The sequence below is a fragment of the Dendrobates tinctorius genome, unplaced genomic scaffold (assembly GCF_039654945.1).
Source record: "Dendrobates tinctorius isolate UK_male_01 unplaced genomic scaffold, ASM3965494v1 ptg000018l, whole genome shotgun sequence".
Classification (NCBI taxonomy): Eukaryota; Metazoa; Chordata; class Amphibia; order Anura; family Dendrobatidae; genus Dendrobates; species Dendrobates tinctorius.
This window is the reverse complement of record NW_027361686.1, coordinates 18,293,966-18,309,884: the sequence shown is the minus strand read 5'-3', so window position 1 is coordinate 18,309,884 and position 15,919 is coordinate 18,293,966.

Genomic DNA, 15,919 nt, shown 5'->3' with positions numbered 1-15,919 from the left:
CCATCAAATTTGATAGGATTAGAGGAGTCTGTACAAGCCAATGGTCCCAACATTTTAACCTCTTTCTGTTGTGGCTTTTACAATTATTATTAATAATAATAATAATAATAATAATAATAATTATGATAATTTTATTTCTATAGCGCCAACATATTCCGCAGCACTGTACATTATAGAGGGGACTTTTACAGACAATAGACATTACAGCATAGCATAGCAATAAACGCATAGATCAAAACAGATACCAAGAGGAATGAGGGCCCTGCTCACAAGCTTACAATCTATAAGGGAAAAGGGGAGACACGAAAGGTGGATGGTAACAATTGCTTTTATTGTTTTTATTCTTTGGACCAGCCCTAGTGTAAGAATCGGGTGTTCCCGTTGCTGCATGAACCAGTTAACAGTCTAAATATGTAACACTACAGACAGAGGGCTATTAACTGCAAAAAGCATGTGAGAACATGATGCGAGGAACCTGGATATGGTAAAAAATTTTGAAATGAGCCACACAGGGATATTTAGGTTAGTGCGTTGAGGCGATAGGCCAGTCTGAACAATTGCGTTTTTAAGGCACGCTTAAAACTGTGGGGATTGGAGATTAAACGTATTAGCCTGGGTAGTGCATTCCAAAGAATTGGCATGGCACGTGAAAAGTCTTGGAAATGGGAGTGGGAGGTTCTGATTAATGAGGATGTTAATCTCAGGTCATTAGCAGAACGGAGGGCATGGGTAGGGTGGTAGGCTGAGACTAAGGAGGAGATGTAGGGTGGTGCTGAGCCACGGAGGGCTTTGTGGGTGAGGGTAGTAAGTTTATACTGAATTCTGGAGTGGATAGGTAACCAGTGTAAGGACTGGCACAAAGTAGAGGCATCGGTATAGCGATTGGTGTGGAATATGATCCTGGCTGCAGCATTCAGGATGGATTGGAGAGGGGAGAGTTTGGTAAGAGGGAGACCGATTAGTAGAGAGTTACAATAGTCCAGACGAGAATGAATAAGAGAAAAAGTAAGAGTTTTTGCAGAGTCGAAAGTAAGAAATGGTCGATTTCTGTTACACCGTTCCGCCATACTCACCCGGCCTCCGCTCCCACGCCGCAGTCGCCCTCCGCTCCCACGCCGCAGCCTCTCTCCACCCGACGGCCGCGGCGGTCACCTGAGACAGGCCCGCGACCGATGCCTTCCCTGCATGCTATGCGCATGCGCCATAGGCCGCGGCCGCGCCTCCTTCCTGCTTCTTATGCTCCGGCTGTGCCCTGACCCGGAAGCACCTTTGGACCAATGGCTGACCAGACGGGGCCATATCAGGCCGCTTCCCCCTGAGGGAGGCGCCTGATCGTAGTGTTTCCTGACACTCTGGCCTCGCTCCATCATGCACACTCTGCTCCTGCAGTTCCTGTCTCGGCTGCTCCTCACAGCAGCTTCTCAGTCCTGCTACCCGTGTTCCTGGTTACCTACTCCAGTCCTGCCTTCAGTGTTCCTGTCCTACTCCAGTCCTGCCTTCAGTGTTCCTGTCGTCCTGCTCCAGTCCTGCCTTGTGTTCCTGCCGTCCTACTCCAGTCCTGCCTTCAGTGTTCCTGCCGTCCTACTCCAGTCCTGCCTTGTGTTCCTGCCGTCCTACTCCAGTCCTGCCTTCAGTGTTCCTGCCGTCCTACTCCAGTCCTGCCTTCAGTGTTCCTGTCGTCCTACTCCAGTCCTGTCTTCAGTGCTCCTGCCGTCCTACTCCAGTCTCAGTCTTACTCCGGTCCATCCTGAGCCGCCCCTCTCGGTACCGGCTACCGTGGTACTCGAACCCCTGGGCCTGCTCCTAACGGTCCCTGTATAGGGGTCGGTTCCACCTGGCAGCTCGCCCGGGGTCCCTCGGTGCCACGGTCCAGAGGGTCCACTCTCGGAGAGCTCCCGCTCCTGACCACCCGCGCTAACAATTTCTAGAATTGTTTTTGAGATGCAGATAACAAAAGCGAGTGATCGGATGTGGGGGGCGAATGAAAGTTCGGAATCAAGTATGACCCCAAGACAGCGGGCATGTTGCTGGAGAGTAATGGTGGAACAACACACAGAAATGGCAATGTCGGGCATAGGTAGGTTAGTAGAGGGAGGAAACATGAGGAGTTCAGTTTTTGACAGGCTCAGTTTCAGATAGAGGGAGGACATGATGTTAGAGACAGCAGTAAGACAATCACTGGTGTTTTCCAAAAAGGCAGGTGTGATATCAGGAGAAGTGTATAATTGAGCGTCATCAGCATAGAGATGGTACTGGAACCCAAATCTACTGATCTGATTGCTTGACCAATAGGGGCAGAATACAAAGAGAAGAGGAGAGAGCCTAGAACCGATCCTTGAGGAACCCCAACAGTAAGGGGAAGATGAGAGGAGGAGGAGCCAGCAAATGATTCAGTGAAGGAGCAGTCAGAGAGATAGGAGGAGAACCAAGAGAGAACGGTGTCCTTGAGGCCAATGGAACGGAGCATAGTGAGGAGATCCATAGTGAGTGATCCAAGAGAATTAGCATGGATTAGTGACCATTAGATTTACCTGTTAGAAGATCATTAAAGACTTTAGTGAGGGCAGTTTAAGTAGAGTGTAGAGAGCAGAAACCGGATTGTAGAGGGTCGAGGAGAGAGTTATCTGTGAGATAGCGAATAAGATGAGTGTGGACCAGGCGTTCCAGGAGTTTAGAGATGAAGGAAAGATTAGAGACAGGTCTATAGTTAGCGGCACAGTTTTGGTCGAGGGATTTTTTTTAAAGTAATGGTTGTATGATGGCATGCTTAAATGAGGAAGGAAAGATACCAGAAGAGAGAGAGAGAGGTTAAATATTTTAGTTACAGTTAGTCCCATATATATTTGGACAGAGACAACATTTTTCTAATTTTGGTTCTAGACATTACCACAATGAATTTTAAACAAAACAATTCAGATGCAGTTGAAGTTCAGACTTTCAGCTTTCATTTGAGGGTATCCACAATAAAATTGGATGAAGGGTTTAGGAGTTTCAGCTCCTTAACATGTGCCACCCTGTTTTTAAAGGGACCAAAAGTAATTGAACAATCGACTCCAAGGCTATTTCATGGACAGGTGTGGGCAATCCCTTCGTTATGTCATCCTCAATTAAGCAGATAAAAGGTCTGGAGTTGATTTGAGGTGTGGTGCTTGCATTTGGAAGGTTTTGCTGTGAAGGAAACATGCGGTCAAAGGAGCTCTCCATGCAGGTGGAACAAGCCATCCTTAAGCTGCAAAAACAGAAAAAACCCATCCGAGAAATTGCTACAACATTAGGAGTGGCAAAATCTACAGTTTGGTACATCCTGAGAAAGAAAGAAAGCACTGGTGAACTCATCAATGCAAAAAGACCTGGGCGCCCACGGAAGACAACAGTGGTGGATGATCGCAGAATAATCTCCATGGTGAAGAAAAGCCCCTTCACAACAGCCAACCAAGTGAACAACACTCTCCAGGAGGTAGGCGTATCAATATCCAAATCTACCATAAAGAGAAGACTGCATGAAAGTAAATACAGAGGGTTCACTGCACGGTGCAAGCCACTCATAAGCATCAAGAATAAAAAGGCTAGACTGGACTTTGCTAAAAAACATCTAAAAAAGCCAGCACAGTTCTGGAAGAACATTCTTTGGACAGATGAAACCAAGATCAACCTCTACCAGAATGATGGAAAGAGAAAAGTATGGCAAAGGCGTAGTACAGCTCATGATGCAAAGCATAACACATCATCTGTAAAACACGGCGGATGTAGTGTGATGACTTGGGCATGTATGGCTGCCAGTTGCACTGGGTCACTAGTGTTTATTCATGATATGACACAGGACAGAAGCAGCCGAATGAATTCTGAGGTATTCAGAGCCATGCTGTGTGCTCAGATCCAGCCAAATGCAGCCAAACTGATTGGTCGCCATTTCATACTACAGATGGACAATGACCCAAAGCATAAAGCCAAAGCAACCCAGGAGTTTATTAAAGCAAAGAAGTGGAATATTCTTGAATGGCCAAGTCAGTCACCTGATCTCAACCCAATTGAGCATGCATTTCACTTGTTAAAGACTAAACTTCAGACAGAAAGGCCCACAAACAACAACTGAAAACCACCGCAGTGAAGGCCTGGCAGAGCATCAAAAAGGAGGAAACACAGCATCTGGTGATGTCCATGAGTTCAAGACTTCCGGCAGTCATTGCCAACAAAGGGTTTTCAACCAAGTACTAGAAATGAACATTTTATTTACAATTATTTAATCTGTCCAATTACTTTTTGTCCCTTTAAAAACAGGGTGGCACATGTTAAGGAGCTGAAACTCCTAAACCCTTCATCCAATTTTAATGTGGATACCCTCAAATTAAAGCTGAAAGTCTGAACTTCAACTGCATCTGAATTGTTTTGTTTAAAATTCATTGTGGTAATGTCTAGAACCAAAATTAGAAAAATGTTGTCTCTCTCCAAATATATATAGACCTAACTGTAGGTGAGTGGTGACAGCAGGGGAAAGGGACTGGAGGAGTTGTGATGGAATGGGGTCACTGGTTTACATCACACATAAACAAAACCCAAAAAATTAGCCTGAACACATGCTGGTATGAGACAGACAGAACATAGGATAAAAACAATAAGATCAAATACCCTCTAGTAAGTAAATAAATATTAATAGTGCATGTAAATGGTATAGGGTAGTGTCGTAGTGTCTCATCTCCACCAGAACCTGCTCCTGTGACTTCTGCTTCTGTAGCCAGACACCGCCATATTCACTTTGCGGCCAACACTGGTGATAGAAATGTCAGAACCAAAAACGCTGGACGGCAGGCTCTGTCCTTCCACAAAGTAGTAGCTGGAACCTATAATGCCATCTAGTCTGGTAGTTTGAGTGTGTGTGCTTCCAGCTGAAGTTACGAGCTCCCTGCTCCAGCCAATTGGAGAGCATCACACCCTATTAAAGTTTCCATCTTTAAAAGCCATCCCACAGGGAGAAGGTGTACCCAATCAGGATAGCCCCTAACTCTTGTAGTCCACATTGGTCCAAAATAGACTGGGGGGCAGAGCAGAATCCAGGCCTGACTGTGGTGCACCTGCCCGTGGAAAGTGATAGATGCACAGCCCAAAAGAAAAGGGGGAGCATGTACAGAGTACAAAAAAAAATAAAGGAAAAGCAAAGAAATTAGATTCTTTTCTACAAGAGTAATGTGTCGGTGCACATTCACACTGTGGCCATTTAACAGACAGAACCAGAATACAAACAAAATGAGCAAATGCCCTGTAGTAAGTAGTGAAATAAATGGTAGTAGTACGTTAAAAACATAGGGTATTTATTTGACACTATTTTGATCAAAAGAGAGTAAAAGCCATCCGTTCATGACAAGGTGTACACAATAGAGGATGGACTTGTGTAATACTCTGCACTATGTGTCAGCAGACCTCAAATTAGATGGGGGCAAAACAGGACCCAGACCTGACTGTTTTACACCTGAAAAGCTGTATAGGTCCTGCAGTGGGTCTTTCTCTACCCATGTTTATTTTGATGTCTGCTAGGACATAGCGAGGTGAACTACAAGAGTTAGGGACCATCCTGATTGGGTGCACCTTGTTGCGGTGGGATGGTTTTTACATTCTTTTGATCAAAATAGTGTCAGCTAAGTACCCTATGTTTTTTTACATGCACGATTCCTATTAATTTACTTACTGCAGGGTATTTTCTCATTTTGTTTTAATCCTATATTCTATGTGTTCATCACACATCCATGGGATGTACACATAAGTGAGTATATGGTAAGTATCGTAAAGAAAAAAAAATTCTCATTATTATGTCAACATACAGTGGGTACAGAAAGTATTCAGACCATTTTAAATTTGTCACTTTGTGTCATTGCAGCCATTTGGTAAAATCAAAAAAGTTCATTTTTTTCTCATTAATGTACACTCTGCACCCCATCTTGACTGAAAAAAAGCAAACAGAAAAGTAGAAATTTTTGCAAATTTCTTAAAAAACAAAAACTGAAATATCACATGATCATAAGTATTCAGACCCTTTGCTCAGTATTGAGTAGAAGCACCCTTTTGAGCTAGTACAGCCATGAGTTTTCTTGGGAATGATGCAACAAGTTTTTCACACCTGGATTTGGGGATCCTCTGCCATTCTTCCTTGCAGATCCTTTCCAGTTCCGTCAGGTTGAATGGTAAATGTTGGTGGACAGCCATTTTCAGGTCTCTCCAGAGATGCTCAATTGGGTTTAGGTCAGGGCTCTGTCTGGGAAAGTCAAGAATGGTCACAATTATTCTGAAGCCACTCCTTTGTTATTTTAGCTGTGTGCTTAGGGTCATTGTCTTATTGGAAGGGGAACCTTCAGCAAAGTCTGAGGTCCAGAGCACTCTGGAAGAGGTTTTCATCCAGGATATCTCTGTACTTGGCCACATTTATGTTTCCTTCAATTGCAACCAGTCGTCCTATCATCCTGTCATTGCCTCTATATTAAGGCATGATTAGACTGTGTTCCACAGTTTGTTTGTAAATGTTTTTATTCCTTGCTGTGTCCTTCATCGTATGTGTATTTGGTGATTGTTAATAAAGTATCAGTCTTTTTTACTGAGTTTGTGTGTTTCCAATTTTGTGGGCATGTTCAGTTCTCTTTGTTTTTTTCACAGTCGACCTGTCCCTGCAGCTGAAAAACACCCCATAGCATGATGCTGCCACCACTATGTTTCATTGTTTGGATTGTATTGGGCAGGTGATGAGCAGTGCCTGGTTTTCTCCACAAATACCTTTTAAAATTATCACCAAAAAGCTCTATCTTAATCTCATCAGACCAGAGAATCTTATTTCTCATAGTCTGGGAGTCCTTCATGTGTTTTTGAGCAAACTCTATGCGTGCTTTCATATGTCTTGCACTGAGGAGAGGCTTTTGTTGGGCCACTCTGCCATAAAGGTCCAACTGGTGGAGAGCTGCAGTGATAGTTGACTTTGTGGAACTTTCTCCCATCTCCGTACTGCATCTGTGGAGCTCAGCCACAGTGATCTTGGGGTTCTTCTTTACCTCTCTCATCAAGGCTCTTCTCCCATGATTGCTCAGTTTGGCTGGACAGCCAGGTCTAGGAAGACGTCTGGTTGTCCAATACTTCTTACATTTAAGGATTATGGAGGCTACTGTGCTCTTAGGAACCTTGAGTACTGCAGAAATTCTCTTGTAACCTTTGCCTGATCTGTATTTTGCCACAATTCTGTCTCTGAGCTCCTTGGCAAGTTCCTTTGACCTCATTTGGTCTGACATGCACTGTGAGCTGTGAGGTCTTATATAGACAGGTGTGTGCCTTTACTTATCAAGTCCTATCAGTCTAATTAAACACAGCTGGACTACAATGAAGGAGTAGAACCATCTCAAGGAGCATTACAAGGAAATGGACAGCATGTGACTTAAATATGAGTGTCTGGGCAAAGGGTCTGAATACTTATGAATATATGATATTTCAGTTTTTCTTTTTTAATAAGTTTGCAAAAATTTCTACATTTCTGTTTTTTTTCTAGTCAAGATGGGGTGCAGAATGTACATTAATGAAAAAAATGAACTTTTTTAATTTATCAAATGTATGCAATGAGATAAAGAGTGAAAAGTTTAAAGGGGTCTGAATACTTTCCGTACCCACTGTACCTCCCAAAAATTCAATAATAATCAATAAAAACATTATTTGTAATTCAAAAAGGTATCAATAAAACCATCAGCTAGACACACAAAAAAACTTCATCTCATACAGGTCTCTAAAAAAGCAAAAAAAGGAAACAATGTCAGAAAATGGTGAAATAATTATTTTTATTCCAATGACTCAATATAATAAAAAAATGATAGAAGTTTGGTATTGCATAATCATACTGACCTGAATATTCCTGTTTCCAAGCTAATTTTTTATTATATTTAAATATTATATTATCGTAATGTAGTGTTAATTTATTCAGTAACAGAATGGTGGTATTTTTTAGAAAATATGGGGTTGAGTAATCAAGACTGGATTTTTTGCTTCCTAGTACCCCTTTCTGCAGAATCAGGAATCTATGCCACTTATAAGCTTAAGATTTTAGCAATAATTTTTGCTACTTTCTGGAGTCTGGCATGCCACAGATGGCCATTTCCACTCCCACTATCTTGCCGTATAGATGTCAAAAGTCGTGAAATTTTAATGCAGCAACTTTTGTGTAACAATTTGCATTTGTTATATACTGACATAGAAACTATGATAATAGATAATGTGTGGGATCGATGTAACAATATTATTTGGCCCATATATATTGGTATTACATGGTAATTCTGTAAGGGGTTGAAGGTTTTACCCTTTTAGGCTCCCTATGCTGCTAATGTATGTATATATACATATATATTTAGTTGCTATGTAATTCCGCTATAATGCTGTGTTTAATATGTGTATATCAGGCTATTAAATATATGCACCTTCTAACATAACGTAATGCTGTTAGTGGGCCACTAGATGTGGCACTGAGGTGTGTATAGGTCAATAGAGGGTATAGTGAGAATGTAGATAGTTAATTTAGGAGGGGTCACTTAGTTTAAAGGAGGGGAGCTTCCTAGTTAGGGACAGTGGGGGCGAGGACGCCCATAGAGCTCAGGTGGCCTTTGGCCCAGGCAAGTTAGATACCCCACAGCATTATCTAGAAGTGAGAGCCCAGTCTTCCAGAACGTGGGGAACAGCATCACTACAGCCAGAGCAAGAAACAGTAAAGTTACAACTGAAGTACAAGTAACAAAGCTATAGCTACAGACATTTTCTAGAGAGGAAACTACACTGAGTACAAGGGAGGACAGATGGGTGGTTCACTCAACATGTGGCAGTTCCTAGCATGGGCAGATGCTCTCAGGCCTGGGGCGAAACAGCCGGGGAACTCTCAAAGGAAGCCAGGCTGCATAGGAAGAATACCGAGAAAATGTGCAGTGCAGTACGAACCGATCTTGAGCCATACAACAGAGTGAGTGAGGAAGGAAAGGAAAAAGTGATGTGTAATGTGAAAACTGCTGTAAATGCTGTACTGGATCTGGATATACTACAAAGTTCCGAGAGTAACGTTTGGTATTTTGAATAATACTTCGACTGTGTCTCTGATCATTCAGCTAACGCCAATTGTGACCCCACAAAAAGGAGGGTGAACTACAAGAGAAATGTAGTATTTCTGTGAAGGGAGTCCAGGGCTTAGGTGCCCCGGTGTCCTCAGCCATGACTACGGCTCTGGCCGACCTTTACAGTTGTATGAAAGTACTATTTAGGGACAAACTATCATAAATACGCTAGTTAGCTCGTTATTCCATAGTACCCCTCATTCGTCAGCTTGGCACTCCACTTTTCATCACCCCTCATCATTCCACCATCCCCTTCTTAGACATATGCGGCACCAACACCCCCATGACCCCTTGACAACTCATCTTTCTGCTAACAATCCGCTCATCATTTCCGCAGTACCCCCTACCCCACTTGTCAACTCACCATTCTGTAGCAAACACAACATCCCTTACCTCAATTCTCTGAACTGAACTCACAACCCTTTCCTGCAGCCCAGCACAATGAACAGCCGGAAGTGCATCTTTTAGCTTGGGAATACAGTGCAATCTGCTGGTGACATGTTATAGAGTAGGAGGAACTAAACAGATTGATGTATAGTTTTGCGTGAAAGAGACTCAGTAAAGCTTGAATTTTATTCAGTTAAATCTCTGTACTTTCTGTGCACTCAGGTAAAGTGGGTGGTCCTGTCAGTGATTGCCAGTTTTCCTTTTAAATGGACCGCCTACTGGACCTCTGCGCACAGAAAGCCTAGGGAGTTCATTATATTGCATTTCACTTCATTTTCATGCTGACAGGCTCCTTCTATTGTAACGAGTCTGACACAGATGAGCTCAGTGATTGAGTTCAGAGCGCAGAAGCTACAGTGTTGGAGGGAGGAGCGCTGCCTGCTGCTCTTGTAACGGCAAGCTTAGCTGTGCTCCTTCCCTACTGAAGGAAACTTACTTTTCTGTGAAAGCCCCCCAATCTCTCAGGGCACAATCGCATCTAATCACAATCGTTATGTTCTTTGCTGCCTATCACCTGCCTACAGGTGTTGCATCTTAATTTTCTTTTTCTTTCTTAAACACAGTCCTCGTTTGCATAACCATGTACTTTATTTACATGATCACAATAATATGTACAAGTTCAATCTGTGTTTTTCATGGATAGAATTTGTAGTTTTTATAATCTCTTGCGCTATTCAGATGTCCATGTGTGGTAATTGCAGGTACGCAGGATGCAGTGACGAGTCGCGAGACAATTTGGTGCTTTCTATAATAAAGTTTATAAGACTAGAGTGAACTTTCTTCAGTCACGGCTTGATCACCAAAAGGGGTAACACGGGTTGCCCTCGCAGGGGATCTAAAACAAGCAAACACAAACGGGTAGAACACGACCACTTCCGGCAATAGCCGGTCACTATAGGGCCGCGGTATGGCCAACTACGGGTCTGTAAATATATAGTCAACTTAGCCATCCAGAAGTCCCTCGCCATTCGGGATGGTGGTCTTTTGGCGTAGTAGTCGCAGGGCCCAGTTGCTGAGGCGTTGGCGAAGTCTTCGCGTGCTCTGGCGCGCTGATGACACTGGAGCCCCATAGGCCCCGGCGGAGTCCTTGGACAGATGGGCCGCAGTCCCCGGACTGGGGCAAGCGGCAGTGATGTAGGGTGGCGGATCACAGACAACCTGCATAGCTAACGGCTGCGACGGGGAGTCTGCGGCCAGCAGGGGCTTGGCCCCTGCTGTGGACCAGAGCGGGACAGTGGTGGCCGGCGGCGGCACTGTACTTGCCGCGGCCACTGGTGAGAGCAGGGTGGCTGCGGGTGGTGGGGAACAGGTCACAGCCGCAGGCTGGAGCGAGATGGCAGCGGCCGCGGGCGACCACGGGTAGGCCGCAGCCGCGGGCTGGAACGAGATGGCAGCGGCCGCGGGCGACCGTGGGTAGGCCGCAGCCGCGGGCTGGAGCGGGATAGCAAATCTCGGATGATCGCCCTGGCGCCATCCCTCTGGAGTCCTCAGTCGGCGTCTTCCCTGGCACTGGTAGGTCGCTCTACCTTGCAGTCGCTCCCACAGTCTTCTGCTGCCTCTGTCCCGGTTTGCTGACTTATCGTCCCGGGATTCCCTGCCTCCTTTATATTAGTCCCTCCCCCAGCCCATCTGTCTGTCACAATGGTCCATCCTCAAACGCTGTCCCCCAGGGACAGTTTCCCCCGGAACCCAGATAACGGCTCCCTTGGTTCCGGCCCAGACACTCGACGGGGGCCATTCCTCCCACACATGTATTTTTTCAGATGGAGTGGTCTGTACAAAAACTTAGAGACATCATCGATTTTGATCTGAGTCACAGATCATACTTGTAAATGAAAGTCTATGGGTCTGTGAAAAAAACGAGCGGCATTCGAATTCCATCCGCTTGCTGTCCAATTTTCATGTTTGTTTTAGAGAAGTTTGAGAAAACTTCTTGTACGCAAAAAATTATATAAATGATTTTAAAAACGGACACGCCAACGAAATGTCAAATCCAAAAACCTGATGAAACATCAAGAAACACAAAGACCTCATATTGTCTAATGTCATAAACTTGTATGTGTCATGGCACACAATGTCTTGTCATGGACCAGTTGCTGGATCTGCTGTTCCGGGACCTGGAGAGATTGATGTTGCAGATGGTTTGTGGGCCTCCTAAACTATAGAACTCCATTGCATAAGCGAATAGAGCATATGGGTGCAAAATATAAGTTTGGAGATTAATTTTCACTTCAATTTTGTAAAGAAAAAAAGATGACACAATGGAGGATTCGTCTGATTATTAAGCTATTGCTCTGTATTTTCCCTGTCCAAATGCTGATTGTTCTTTTGTCCTTATTCTCCTTTTTCAGTTTCCTCTTTTCTAGGTGTTTTCCATTGTCCAATTTTGGTTTTCCTTATCACATTCTTGGTAGGGCTTTATAAGATATCCTTTCTCTGCACTTCCTTGCTGGCTATTTTTCCTGGTGGATGTACGTATAGGAGTTCTAGCTCTTTATCTTATGGGTTTCCTTTTCTGGGTTGCAGCAAAAGGATTTGCTATATCTCCCAGCACCTTTCCCTTTAATTAAGTTCTTGGAAGGTCTTATTTGTTCCTTTTATTTTTGGTACTCCGTAACCTTCTCTCCTTCACCTTATTTGAAAGTGTCTTAATTTCTTACTTTGGGTTCTTGAATCTGTCATCACACTTTCCTTTCCTCTTGTTGGTAGTGTGTTGCGGCCTCTCCCCTGGTTCCTCAGGAGGTAAGAGAAACCTCTCAATGGGCTTTTAGGGAGCCAAGTCCAAGGTGTTGTTTTTTTTTTCAGTTGTGTGGCTAGGGCCTTTCTAGTATGTACATGAAACAGATGAGTATAGGTGTGGCGTTTTCCTGGTGTGAGTTTGAACATGTTCCTAACATCAAATAAATGCCAGCCCTATACAATTTTGTGCATTAATTTTATTTACTTGCTTATAAAGCTGCATATCTGATGGATCTGAAAACTATAGGTACACAGTTGGCAGTACTCTTTTCCATATATATGTTTGACAAATAAAAAAATTGTGGTGTGTTCTACTTTTTCTTTACTGCTTTACTGTTTGAGCATTTTTGACAAAGTCAAACCCAACAGCAGTCTGTTAGCTATTGTCGTCCAGACATAAATCATTAAATTTTAATAGCATACTAATTAGAAAAAAAATCTATATGGGTTAAATGGCCTACACCAATCGTAAAGGACTGTGGTGAACCCCGGGGCAGAAATTGCATTTGCCATTAATATGTTTTAGCAAGCTCTCTCAGCCCTTATAGTTTCTGAATTATTCCTTTCGAAAAGATATAAAGCCACCTGCCAATTAAAAAATATTTCCTCTGCAGATTCATCTTTTGTATACCTTCTTACCCCAGCGACACAGCAATTAGGAAACCACTTAATTAAACAATGAATGGCGTGTGTTAAGAATAAAGAGTGAGAGGAACAATAAACCGAGAAACATAACATACCGGAGAGCCAATTGTCCTGTTACTTAACCTGAACATATTTCTTGCTTTATTATAGTGTTCAATTTGTAACTAAATGGAAGTCCATCTTAAAGGGTAATCTTAACTGGGCAATAACAGTTTGATATGTCATTCCTTTGATTCCCAATTAAAACCAATAGATTTGTCACATCTTTTTTTCAATTCAACTTAATACAATGCATAATATTAGGAGTTGAAATGAACGTAGGACCACACAAAACACATCTAATGGCAACAAATGAAGCTACATTTTGTTCTATTCAAAGCCTACCCAGTCTATCTATTTCTGAGATGCATTTAGCTTGGATCAAGATCAACGTTATATATTTAAAATAGAAACTTTAGTTGATTCAAAGGAAATCAAAACCCATGTTAGAATGTCATATTCCAATAATCCTAAGAACACCACTGGAGATAGAGTTGGTCTGGTGCATTAGTATTAGATTTTGCTTGTGGTTAAATTGGAACGTAGAGCCTAATACATGTTAAAATTAGGCAAATCCGATGATTTTGGCAGATCTAATCAATCATCCGATGTGTAAGGAGAACTTCCTATTGTACCCTCACATTATCTGTCAAGGGAGACTCAGAAGACCCACATATCCATAAGTTTGTTTTCAGAGAAGTATTCATGTATAAGGATGAGCCGGAAGGGATAACGGCTAACTGAACAAGCATAGAACTTCAACATAGAAATCAACAGCTAAACCTTCTGTCCTCCTTTTTAGTCCTTCAGTCTGATATTATGGTCATATTAGACTTTCTGGTTGGTTTGGGCCTGGGTCACATTCTCATCATACTCATGATCCCGGCTCCTCACTTTATGTATTCTCTCCCTGAGTCTCAATACATTTTCCACTAGAGAGACTCCTGGAGTTTCAGGGTTACCCCCCACAACAGTTCTTAATCAAACCAAGAGGCTCCTTTACCTTTTTTCCCATAAACAAGTTCAAAGGGGCATAATCCTGTTGATTCCTGGGGTACCTCTCTGTAATAAAACCAAAGATGTAGCAGAAAACCTTCACAGTCTCTTCCTTCAGTCTACACAAGAATCTAAAGCATTTGTTTTAGAGTCAAATTAAAATGTGAAGGGTTTCCTGATGCCAGCAAAGCAGGGGTGGGATTCAGCCGGTTCTCCCCGGTTCGGTGGAACTGGTTGCTAAAAAAGCAGCAGGTTCCCCTAACCGGGGAGATTCACAGCCGCGATCCGGAACTGTGTGCGGCCGTGCCCTCTGTTCTGTGATGCGGCCGGCAGCAAATACAGCTGCCTGCGTCACAGTGTATCACGCAGGGAGCTGTGCACAGCCATCACACAGCTGACAGCTGCACAGCTCCCGCTCCCTCTACTTCCGGGTCAGGTGTCGGGCCTGCACGATGGCGTCATCGCACAGACGCCGACATGTACCTGGACGCTGGCTGCAGAGAGGAGCTGCTGGGGAGCGGTTGTGAGGTAAGTATGGGAAATTGTTTTTTTTTTCTTAAATGAATTCAGTGGGTGAGGGGGCAGCACATGATGGAGGGGGGTAAATGGGGCAGTTGTATATGATGGAGGGGGGTAAATATGGCTGTGGGTCGCCCTCACACCCAGGGCTGTGGGATACTCGGTACTGGGCCGGTGTCAGGGGGGGATGTGTCACAGCAGCAGTGATCCGGTCCGTGGCCCTGGGCGCCCAATATCAATGGCGATGATGTTTGTAATATAGTTTATATGGATAGTTCGTGACGCCACCCGTGGTGTTTGGCAAGTATGGTGTTAAGCCAATGCTGTATGCAGATCCACTGGGACTGATGGTGTGGTGCAGCAAAGATGGTGTAGCTCCCCACAGGTGGAGCTGTAGTCCCAGGGCAGTGTAGGTGCAATGGATGAGGAGAGGCGCAGAATGGTATAGATGCTGGTACCCAGATGTAGCGGTGCTGAAGGTGTTAGCGGCGAATGAATGGAGGACACCAGGGCTTGCACTTTCAAAGCTTTACTCACAGTTCGTGGTACCCACTGGTGCCTGCGTCCGTGCCGTGTTCTCCGGGGTAGAGACTCAATCAACCTCCCGGGCAAGTCAAGGTTCTCCTCTCCAACACTCCTCCAACATGTGCCTTTCCTGAACGACTCCTCTATTGCGCCTTTTAGTGTGAAGAACTCCAGTACCGTGGTTACTCTGTAGTTCCTCCTGTCAGATGTTCCAAACAACTCTACTTGTATGACAGACAGCTGTAGCCTGATCAGGGACCTCCTGGATCCCGGCTCTCTAATCAATTGCTGTTGTGTCCCAAGTCTTGGATGGGAGTAGTGCATTTACAGCCAACTACTCCACCGGTGTCTGCTGCAGAACCATAAGTGTCCAAACAACCTCGGGGACCGGGCCCCGGCCTTGCGCTGAGAACCTATAGGCAGGGTTCCTCTTCCAACCCACAACTCCTCTCTGTTCTCCTACTCCTTCGTTCCACGCTGTTCCTTCTCTCTCTTATGGAAGCTTAGGTTGCAGTTCTATGTCTTTCTGCTTCCGTTCTCTTTCCCGTGCCAGCTGGCTCAGATCACTGAGGCACTCCTTCTTTCCTGGACCTGTCCTCAGACTCTCCTGACTGACTGTCCTCTCTCCTCTGACCTCCTGTCAGACTGACCTTCTTCTCTCGGGGACTCCCCCAGACTGACCTGTAATTCTAAACTTTCTCACTCTTTAATATCTAACTCCACCCACCTCCCAGCACATCCAGTGTCCCATGCAGGGAACCACCAAGGCCCTCCTATTGTCTAGGATGAGAGAGACACCTCAATGTGGTTGTGCAGAACTACGCTGTTGTGTGGGGTGTGAGTGTTGGAGTGTGGAAAGGAGTTCCCAACTTACCTAGTTGATGGGACACTACACC